At 46.0% G+C, this 10,435-nt stretch overlaps 1 pseudogene; it reads right to left on the bottom strand.

Annotated features, from left to right (window-relative positions):
* Positions 1–2,945: 2,945 nt before the first annotated feature.
* On the bottom strand, positions 2,946–9,794 carry LOC148121075 (2'-5'-oligoadenylate synthase 1A-like; annotated as a pseudogene).
* Positions 9,795–10,435: the final 641 nt, after the last annotated feature.

Raw genomic sequence — 10,435 nt, 5'->3', positions numbered from 1 at the left:
TCTTAAGTAAGCAGGGTACAAGAGTTGAGGTCACATGTGTGTTTTGGTGTCTGACAAATGAGCCACTTGTTCACAACACTGAACTATGGAACCATTAGGTCTCTGTGTGGAGGGTGTGTGTGTGTGTGTGTGATTCCAAGGCTCAGGAGACTCAGGCAGGAGGATGCCTATGAGTTCCAGGTCAGACTATGCCACATAATGAGGTCTTGACTCAGAAAGAGTAAAAGGAAGCAGACACCCACTGTGATTTAACTTAGTGCATCAAAAGTTCATCGTCACCACAGATAACCATGTGTCTGTTTTTGTGACCGCCAGTCTCACAAATTCAGTTCATTTTTGTCATACACCTCTTCAAACCCCTCCCTGCATGTTGCAGGAACCATGCATCTTCAAGTGCACTGCTCACATTCCCAGGTCCCTGTAGCCATGTGCAGCTGCAGAGTCAGATGGGGCATGTCTTGAGTCTTGTCTTGGGGACATGGACAAAAAGAACCAAGGATTCCTGCCTTGGGATGATGTCTAAGTGACCTGGGGAACCCACGCCGTATGACATCATAGCTGTAGAATCTGGCTTGATTCTGCTCTGTCTAGGACTGAGCGCTCAGTGCCTGTACTTGTGGGTAGCATGAATCAAGTGCTCAATAAATGCATCTAGTTAACTATAGACACACACACACATAAACACAGAAACACAACACATACACATATCTACACACATAACACGCACACGCACACACACACACACACACACACACACACACCTATACCTCTTTGGTTCATCTCACACAGTCTCATGGCATCTTTTGTGGTTTACTGTCATTGATCAGACATTGAACAGATATTCCCATTACATATACAGACAGAAGTCAAACTTGAGTTCTCCCTCCCCTTCTGAATCTCTTGTCCCACAGATGACACTGGTAGAGGATAAGACAGATAAAGCAGGCTGTGAGGAAGGCTGTCTGTGATGGGACTGGATGGAAGGGTCGGCGGGCAGGGGTAGGAAGCCTGGAGTCTAATCCCAGCTTGGATACTCACCATTTGGGGGCTTGGGCAGCATCCTGCCCTCTCTGGTCAAGGCCTGCAGCAGAGGAGCACATCTCCTGACTCAGGACCCTTGTGGGCAGATGCTGCTGCACTCACAGGAGGACACAATTCCAGTTCTTGTCTACCTGAGAATGGAGGGAAGGCAGAGAACATCAGGTCTACAATTATCTCAGCACTAAGGCAGGAGGATGGCAATGACCAGGCCACCTAGGACTACACAGCATAAGTCCACTTCAAGACAACCAAAACAACAAAGAAAAATAGCTAACCTGTTATTGTGGCACAGGAACTTCGGTCTGTAACAGAAAACACCAATCATGTCATGAGACATGAGCCCACATTGGTAGTTGGAAGGGTATGCAAATGAGCCTGGGAGTAGGGCACCATGACTGGCTACCTGGAACCCCTCAGAAGAAGGGACAGCATATCCCCAACTTGTGAAGATGGCAGTTAGGACTTTTGGGGGTGGGGGAACTTATCCCGTTGAAAGTGTACATAGCCCTACCTGAGTACCCTTCATTCAATAACAGATCTTCCAAAATGGGAGAGAGAGCCAAGCCACCTTTTTGCTGTGTGACAGTCCTAAATGTCACAGCAGTCACAGGTGTCTCCCTCCTGGGTCTATTCTCCTTTTCTTCCTGACCTTCTGAGGTTTGCTTCCCACATCCCTGAACCCATTCTAAGCTCAATCCTGAGGCCATGCATGATATCATCTGTTCCCTAGCATCAGAAAAGTCCTGCCCCAGGAGAGGAAAGGTTCAAGTGTAGGTCCCTCTGTGCCACGTTGTGACTGTGACGCAGCCCTGCTGAGTTCCATGGGTCACATGGCAATGAGATAGGAAAGATGAGCTGCTTCATGGAGCTGAGCATTTACTTCTGAGTCCATGGGAATCCCAGCCACACATCTCCTTAGCTGACAGTACTTGAGTCAGTGGCTTCAGCTCTCTCATCCTACTGGCCTCCTGTGTGTGTTGTGTGCATGTATGTATGTGTGTGTGTGTTTCTGTGTACATGTGTATTTTCATGCACATATATGCTTTTGTATGTGTGCATATTTGTGTGTGTGTAATCAACACAGAATGCTATACTCCTCAAGTGCTGTCTCCTTGACGTTTGGGTTGCATTGCATTGAAACTCACCAAGGAGACTATGCTCCCTTGCTGGCCAGTGCAGGGACCTCGTTGTCCACATATTGGAATGGCAAGTGCACATCTCCTTGTCTGACTCATTTATGTGATTCTGGTGATGATATTAGGCTCCTGATCCTTGCTTACGTGACAAGTGTGTTATTGACCGAACCTCCTCATATCATCAGAGAGAGAAGGATTCTATTAAGCACAACTTATAGAGCCCTAGTGGGGATTCTGTGAGCTACTGTCTGATAAAGATCACAAGACAAGCATGTGTGCAGATCCTGTGAGCTACTGTATGATAAAGACCACAAGACAATCATGTGTGCAGATCCTGTGAGCTACTGTATGATAAAGAACACAAGACAAGCATGTGTGTGGATCCAGTGAGCTACTGTATGATAATGCAGGATGGAGCCTGAACACAAAGCAGACTCTCAGAGTAGAGGCTGTCATTTCTTAGGAGGCTGAGCAACAGGAACTCTGCAGGGGTGATGTGACAATCACTGAGACCAAGAATGACTGTAAAGCAAGCAGTGTCTCTCTGCTGTTTGGGTGTAGTCTTGGTCTCTTCATCTACAGACAGGAAAGCCCACCTCTGCCTCCCAGGGCTGCAGGTCTTCATGTCAATCATGTGACAAGTGAACAGTGTTCAACACAGTGACAGGACAGGAAACGCTCCATTGACACGGAGCTCCCACCTCCCCATTTCGACACTGCTACAGCATGGTCTTCCCTGGTGGGGAGGTTGAGTCTTGAGGAGACAGGCTACCTGGCTCTTGTGAGCTGACTCAGCAGGTACATTGAGATTTCCTGGTCTTGAAAGTCATAATAAACTGTCCAATGGACTTGAAGCTGCTTGTATTTTGTGATCAGTTCCAAAACTGTCTCGAAGCCCTGGACTGTATTGAACTCAGTGACTCCATTCCCACATTCCCAGGCATAGACTGTCAGCAGCTCCAGGGCATACTGTGGGGACAGCGGCTCACCCAACTTCTCCTTACAATATGAAGAGAACGACATTGAGATAAACAGGGTTGTCAGCTGTTGTGTGGGGACTGTTTATGTAGATTTAGTCTATGGACACTCCCCTGCTATAGCCAAGGACTGAGTGTTTGAAATGGAGGCTGCATGATCCACACTGAGCATTTACCAGCAGGCATAGGAGGAATCATGACACAGTGATTGACAGCCAAGAAGTGAGGGTCAGAGCAGGATAGTCATGATGCTCACTATTTATGGTTTTATAACAGGCTCTGAAATAACAGGGGAGGAGAGAGGGAGAGGGCCCAGTCAGTAAAGTGCCCCCCCACTCATGTCAGGGAGTTCAGATCCCAGCACACACAGGCTTATGAGAGCAGTGACTCATAATCCCAGCTTTAGGTGGAAGAGATGGAGTTCCCAGGGCTCTACAACTGTTTAGAACTGTCGATTTAGCACTCTGTGGGCTCAAGTGTAAGGCCCTGAGTGGATTTACAAAATGGAGAGTGACTCATACTCTGGCCTCCACATGTATGTGCACACACATATAAGCACAGACACATGCGCTCCCTAGAACAGGTATATAGACAGAAACATCATGCAAACATTTTAAAAGGTACAGAAAATAAAAAGAGATTGCCTGTTTAAAGAGCTAATAGCTTGAAATGGCAGGAAAATAGAAACCAGAGAATGTGACAGGCTTAGCCCCAGAAGGAAGCAAAAATCCAGACACAAATGATGTAGCAACCAGGAAGCAGTGGACCAGATATGGCTGAAGAAAGAGTAGGCTAACTGGAAAGTGGACTAGAAGACACCTACTGGAACAAGCGTGAAAAGTCCTCCTTCCTCCAGCTCCCCTCCCCCTTCCTTCTCCCTCCTACAGCATCACCTTCCCCTGCTGTCTCCCCTTTCCTTCTCTTCTCTCAAATCCTCCCCTTCTGCTTCTCCTTCCCCTCTTTTCCTTCTCATTTTCTATTTTCTCACCCCCTGTTTTTCTTTTTTTCCTTTTTGTGAACCTGACATAAAGGTAGAGCCATCCTGAGACGATGGACTCACAAATGAGAAAATGCTTCTATCAAACTGCCCTGTGGGGCATTTTATTAATCAATGATTAACGAGAGAGAGACAGCCCACTGTGACAGGTGCCATGTCTGGGCAGATGACCCTGGAGTATACAGAAAGGCAAGCTGCATGAGTCATGGAGAGCAAGCCAGTGAGCAGAATTCCTCCATGGTTTCTGCTTCAGTTACTGCTCTGACTTCCTCAGTGATGGACTGTGACTGGGAATGTGCAACCTAATAAGACATTTCCTTACCAAGAGACGTTTGGTCATGTGATAAAATATTGTGTCAACAGAAAGCAAACTAGAATATCCCTGCTTTTCTCTGGCCTGTATCCATCCATGTATAAACAGGACCCACAGTGGCTGGACTAGATGCCATACCAGTTGGTACCAGTGCTTGACCAGGCAGATAAGATTCTTCAGCTTGGGTGGACGATCCTTGAGGAGGTTACTCTGCAGCTCTGTGAAGCTGGTGGAGAACGCGCTTTTCTTCCCCAGGGAGGTGCACTCATTGATTAGCCTTCTGTAGACTTGGGGTTCAGGCTTGTTGTAGACATTGACATCACCTGTAAAGGAGGCTTCACTTAGTTAATACCACAGCTCTTTTCTGAGGTTCTTTGGTTTGTCTGGGGTGACAAGCTCACAGGCTGTGGGATTCTGTGAATGGGGCAGAGATTAACCACTGCAAGCATCACTCCCAATACATCCATGTGTCCCAGCACACCTCAGAACTGCATACACCATGTGTTCCTAATATAGTGCCTTCCTCACAGGCCTGGAGACAGTGGTGGGAGGAAACATCATACTGAGGTCACACACAAGAGGGTTGTGCGGTCATCTAATAATGGTCAACCACATCCTGTGTGCCCAGTATTTTCTGCACAGGGCTTGTCATGTGTGTGCACTCCTGCTCATGCCAAATTTACTGTGGAGCAGTCTGGGAGCAGTCTGCTGCATTTTATATCATGCATCTCAGGCTTACAGAGTCTGATATTTGTGTTCATGAAAAGTTATACATGTATGATTGGAGGTAGTATGGGACATTGGGTGTCTTCCTTTATAGTATGTCACCTGATCCTTTTTTTCTCTTTGAGCAAGGAGCTGGACTAGCATCCAGAAAACCACAGAGATTCTCCTGTCTCTGCCTCCATAGTGCCAGGGTTACAGGTCCATGACTAACACTTTCTAAGTTAGGTGGATGTTGGGGATTTGAACTTAGGTCTTCGTGCATGTTCAAAATTCCCCTTATCCACTATGCTATCTCCCCAGTCACTGTGTGTTTACATTGAAGAACCTAACTTAATGTCATGTGACTTTATTTATCTAGGTTCTGAGAAGAGCAGGGTGTGTGTTTGTGTGTTTGTGTGTGTGTGTGTGTGTATGTGTGTGTGTGTATATGTGTGTGTGTGTCCTATGAACTTGTAGATGGACAGCATGCTATGGAATAGCTGTATGTGTGCAATTGTGTGTGGGTGCATGTGCACATTTGAGTGGATTAGGCAGGCAGCAGGCTACATCTTAGGTGTGTGCACATGTGTGACTGTGGCTGTAGCAGGCCACACCATTAGGATTTGATGCTGACATAGTAAAAAGTCACCTCCTGATGGAGTTGGGGACTTACCTCATGGACTGATTTTCAACTTGAGGGTCCAGCAGAATAGGGCTCATTGGCTATGTCATCTTGGGTAGGGTTGTGGCAGGGTCCTCTCTTGGGTTGTCACCCACACAGCCATTCCTAAGGGGTTCTTCTGTGGTGGCCTTATTTCCTTACTAGAAAGCTGCCTGAGGTTGGGGAAGTCTATGACCAAGACAGGTTTCTGGGGGAACCGCATTATGGTGTTTCTTGATCATTCCCTGTGGGCCCCCTCTCCTTACAGCTTCCCACAGCATACAGTTGCCCTTTCTCCCAGGCTTGCCTCTCATTCTCTGATGCCCGAGACTCTACTGTTTCCATGGCTCTCCTAAACCAAGAGCAGTGACCTGGTCTTTAAGTTAACAGCAGCTGTTCACACAGTGGCCATCAGGGGGTGCTGTGTTCCCCAAATATAAAGCCTCAAGTATTCTCTTCACTTCCCAAGGCCCAGTGTGCTTTCAGGGGTGTCCCTGGTTGTCTTTGGGAAGAGCTGGATAATTTTCAATTTTGGAGGTACATTGTGTGTCAGGCCTGATATAATATCTTAATGTAGAGGGTCATTTCATGAATAATATAACGTGTATACATGTTGGAGGCTGGGGTGGTGACGACTGGGTTTCCAGGATTCTTGAGGCAGATAGCACTCCTCTGACAAGTTATACATCTTGCACTAAACCTCCCACAGACACCCAGGCCTCTGTCCATGTCTGAGGTTTCCACTGGAAAAAAATGCATCAGTTTATAAATTTCAGTGAGTTCTCAACTGCCTCATGTTTAGAAAGACAAAATCCAGTCAGCCACAAATATTGGTGGTAAACTGATGGCAAATTTAATGTGCCTTTATTCCCTCAGTGGGCCAGCTTGCTTCTTAATGTCCTTCTCTGATGGATTCTCATTCCCCACTCCCAAATTTCTAAATCCCTCCTCCCCAGCTCACCTCTAAAGCGATCCTCTGTTTGGGTGAATTTCTCTAATGATAAACACTTTCAGTTCAGGAATAGGAGGTGTGAGTTTGTGAGATTATCAATAATGTGATTAGCTCACAATCATGAGGACCCATCTTGGAAGCCCAGGACTCATGGAAACACTGGGAGTGGTTGCACAGGATTGTAATTGCAGAGCTGGGGAGGTGAAGAAAAGAGGTTTCCCAGGGCTCTGTCCAGTCAGTCAAGATTAATGTGTAATTCCAGGTCACAGAGAGACCAGGACTCAGAAAAGATGGATGACTGTTGAGGTGTGTTAGCCATGGTTCATGATAACATCCTCCCCACAATGAATCCACATATGACACGAGAGAGAGAGAGAGAGAGAGAGAGAGAGAGAGAGAGAGAGAGAGAGAGAAGAGGGGATGAAGGCAATCAGAAGGATGAGCTGAGGCTCTGACTGGCTTACCCAGGATATCATAGGCCAGCAAAACATCAAACTCCACCTCCTGCTGGAGCTCGGCAGAACTCAGCTTCAAGATTATCCCGGGGAGTTGTTCTTTCATGATCTGAGGACCCAAATTTCACTGGGAAATTTTGCTTGCCCTATAACTGGCACAACTGTTTCTCAATCTCCTTTAGGAATTCTTCTCATTGCTTTAACTGATCCTCAATACTGGTGAAATTGTTAAGGAACATCATGAGTTTTTCATCTGACCTGCCCATGAACATTTTCCCTTTGCCTGAGGAGCCACCCTGAAAGACAACAATGAGAAAGACTAGGAACAGAGAGTCCAGATGCTGTACAGCCTAAGGGTACACCAACTAGCGTGATGATGGATAGAGAAAGCCGGATTTGCACTGAGCAGTAAAATCAGGATCTATGTGGTAAAATAGTTGGTTCTGGATCTCTTCATGGTAGGAGAGATAAGTCAGACTCAGAATGACAGACATCAGATTTATTCTCTGGAGTTTAGAGTTAAATATCTGCACGTCTGTGTGTGTGTGTGTGTGTGTGTGTGAGAGAGAGAGAGAGAGAGAGAGAGAGAGAGAGAGAGATAGAGGGACAGAGAGAGACAGAGAGAGAAAGAGACAGATAGAGGAGAGGGAGAGAGTATGAGAAAGACAGAGGGGTCTAAAGGAAATGAGGTGCAAGGGATGGCAATGGTGGTAGAAAGGGTAGCACATTTCCTCTAAGGTCTTAGAGTGCAGATGTAGCTGCACTCATGTGATATGAAATCAGAAGGAGACTCTCTGGGAATGTTCTGATGGGGGAGGGGCAAATAACAGGATGGTAGTCTGTGGGAGGAGAGTATATACATATATAATTAATATATACATATGAAAGTATTGTCAGGAGCTTCATTGTTAGCATTGTTAGTTGGAGGGAATACATTTATACAATATCACATTATTAAAACAAATTGGCTTTATATAATCTAGAATAACATAAAAGTCATAGAACCACAGAAAAAAGAGTAAAAATGAATCCAAACCTATAAAACAACAATAAAATAAAGAAGAAGAACTTATACTAGGAGAGCCTCCCTAAATAAAATGCTGAGAACAGTCACTTAACTCATGTGAGCACTGGCCAAAGGTCATTACAAATGTCATTTCTGGGGACCCACAGCCAAACATCAATGGGAGACTGGGAAATCCTGTGGAAGGGAGAAGGAAGGATTATAAGAAGGTGAGGGGTCAAGGACACTGCCTGGAAACCTGTAGCATCAGCTAACCAGGATTCATAGGGGCTCACAGAGATTGAGCTGAAAACCAGGGAGGCTGCATGGGACTGACCTAGGCCTCTGCTTATATGATGTGGTTGTATAGCTTGGTCTCTTTATGGAACTTCTAACAGTCTCTGACTCTTTTGCCAGCTTTTGGAACCCTATTCCCCCTACTTGGTTGCCTCATCCAGCCTTATGTGAGGAGAAGGATATGCCATGGCTAGTTAATAGTCGTGGGAGGCCTTTCTGCTTCTATAGAGAAACTGTGGAGGAGTGGACTTGGAGGACACAGGGGAGGTAGGAGAGGAAGGAGAGAAAACCATAGTCAGGATGATGATGATGATAATAATGATGATGATGATTAAAAACATCATATCTGGGGAAAGAAAGGTGGCTCAGTAGTTAAAAGACCCTGTTGTTCTTAAAAATGTCCTGAGTTTAGTGTCCAGCACCCACGTAGCTCAGTTCACAACCACCTATGTAACTACAGCTAAAAGGGATGTGACATCCACTCTTCAGCTCTGAAGGCACCCCACTACCATGTGCACAGCACACATCCACAGGAATTTAAAAGTAAAATGAGAAATAAACCAACAGCAATATTATTTCTGCAGCTTTAACAGTGAGTGAGACTTAGGTACTATCATGAAGTTCGGTCTGACAGACTCTGACTCAAGCCCAGTGAGGACCCATCAATCCAGTTACCTACACATGGGGTACTGTCCTGTCCCGTGTCACATTTGACTTAGTCTACATGTCCTGTGCCATCACAGGAGGTGTGCAGAGAACACTGTACAAACAGAAGGTAGGTAACTAACCAAAGGCCACACAGCAGTGTGAAGATTGGTTCCTCTGATCCACCACCCTCCAGAAAGCTACTTCGCCAAGCTTGGGCTCAGGTTCCCTGACTCTGAAATGAATGTGACCTTGGAGGGTGGAGTACAAACTGTAGTTGGGGCTCTTTTCCTAACACAGATGTGGGACCTGGGGGCAGAAACCACTACACGGCTGTGAACAGAAGTGGGGAACAGGATCAGGGCTACAGTCTGATTCCTGAGGGTCCTCTCCTCCCATCTGGGTCAGTTCAGGCTGAGAGGGGCTTACCTTCATGACCTTGGCAACCCTCACAGGGTAGTCAGTGTCTCGGTAGCACCTCTCCTTCAGGAAGGCACACATGGTGTTGATGACAGTTCTGACATCATTACGGAAGCTGATGTTGGTTTGGAGGTAATAATCTATGAACCTGTCCAGCTCTGAGGCCCAGGTGCTGCCGAGTCCCTGCCCCATCCTCAGGCCCTGAAGCTTTTCTTCTCTCTGCATCCTGAGGCTCCTGTGTCTCCCAGGCTGGCTGAACCCAGGCGCAGGGCTTCTCAGTTTTTATTCCTAGGAATGGGTGAGGCTGCCTGTATTTCCAAGTCTGTGATTCTGAGGATCCTGTGGGCACATGTCCAGAATGATTCACTGTGAACACTGCCCTGGAGAACTGTGAGAAAGGGTCCAGGAAAAGAGGCCTCAAATGCACTTTGTTTTCTGTTGCATGTGGCATTGGGCCTCAGGTAACAACCATTTACATTTGATTTATAATACATGCTTATTCATAACACTAAGTGCCTACATACAGAAGCTGGAAAAATCCTGCAATAGAGAGCTAACAGAACACCTAAAACTCTAGAACAAAAAGAAGCAAACTCACACAAGAGGACTAGGTGAAGGAAATAATCAAATTGAGAGCTGAAATCAATAAAACAGAAACAAAGAAAACAATACAAAGAATCAAGGAGACAAAGAGTTGGTTCTTTGAGAAAATAAAATAAACAAACTTTTATCCACACTAACCAAAAGGCAGAGAAAGAATAACCAGATTAACAAAATCAAAAATGAAAAAGCAGGTATAACAATAGACACAGAGAAAATCCAGATAATCATCA

Source organism: Myodes glareolus, chromosome 8 (genome assembly GCF_982192425.1).
Source record: "Myodes glareolus chromosome 8, mMyoGla1.1, whole genome shotgun sequence".
NCBI classification, from domain to species: domain Eukaryota; kingdom Metazoa; phylum Chordata; class Mammalia; order Rodentia; family Cricetidae; genus Myodes; species Myodes glareolus.
The sequence above is the reverse complement of the archived record's forward strand: the minus strand, read 5'-3'. Positions and strand labels throughout refer to the sequence as shown.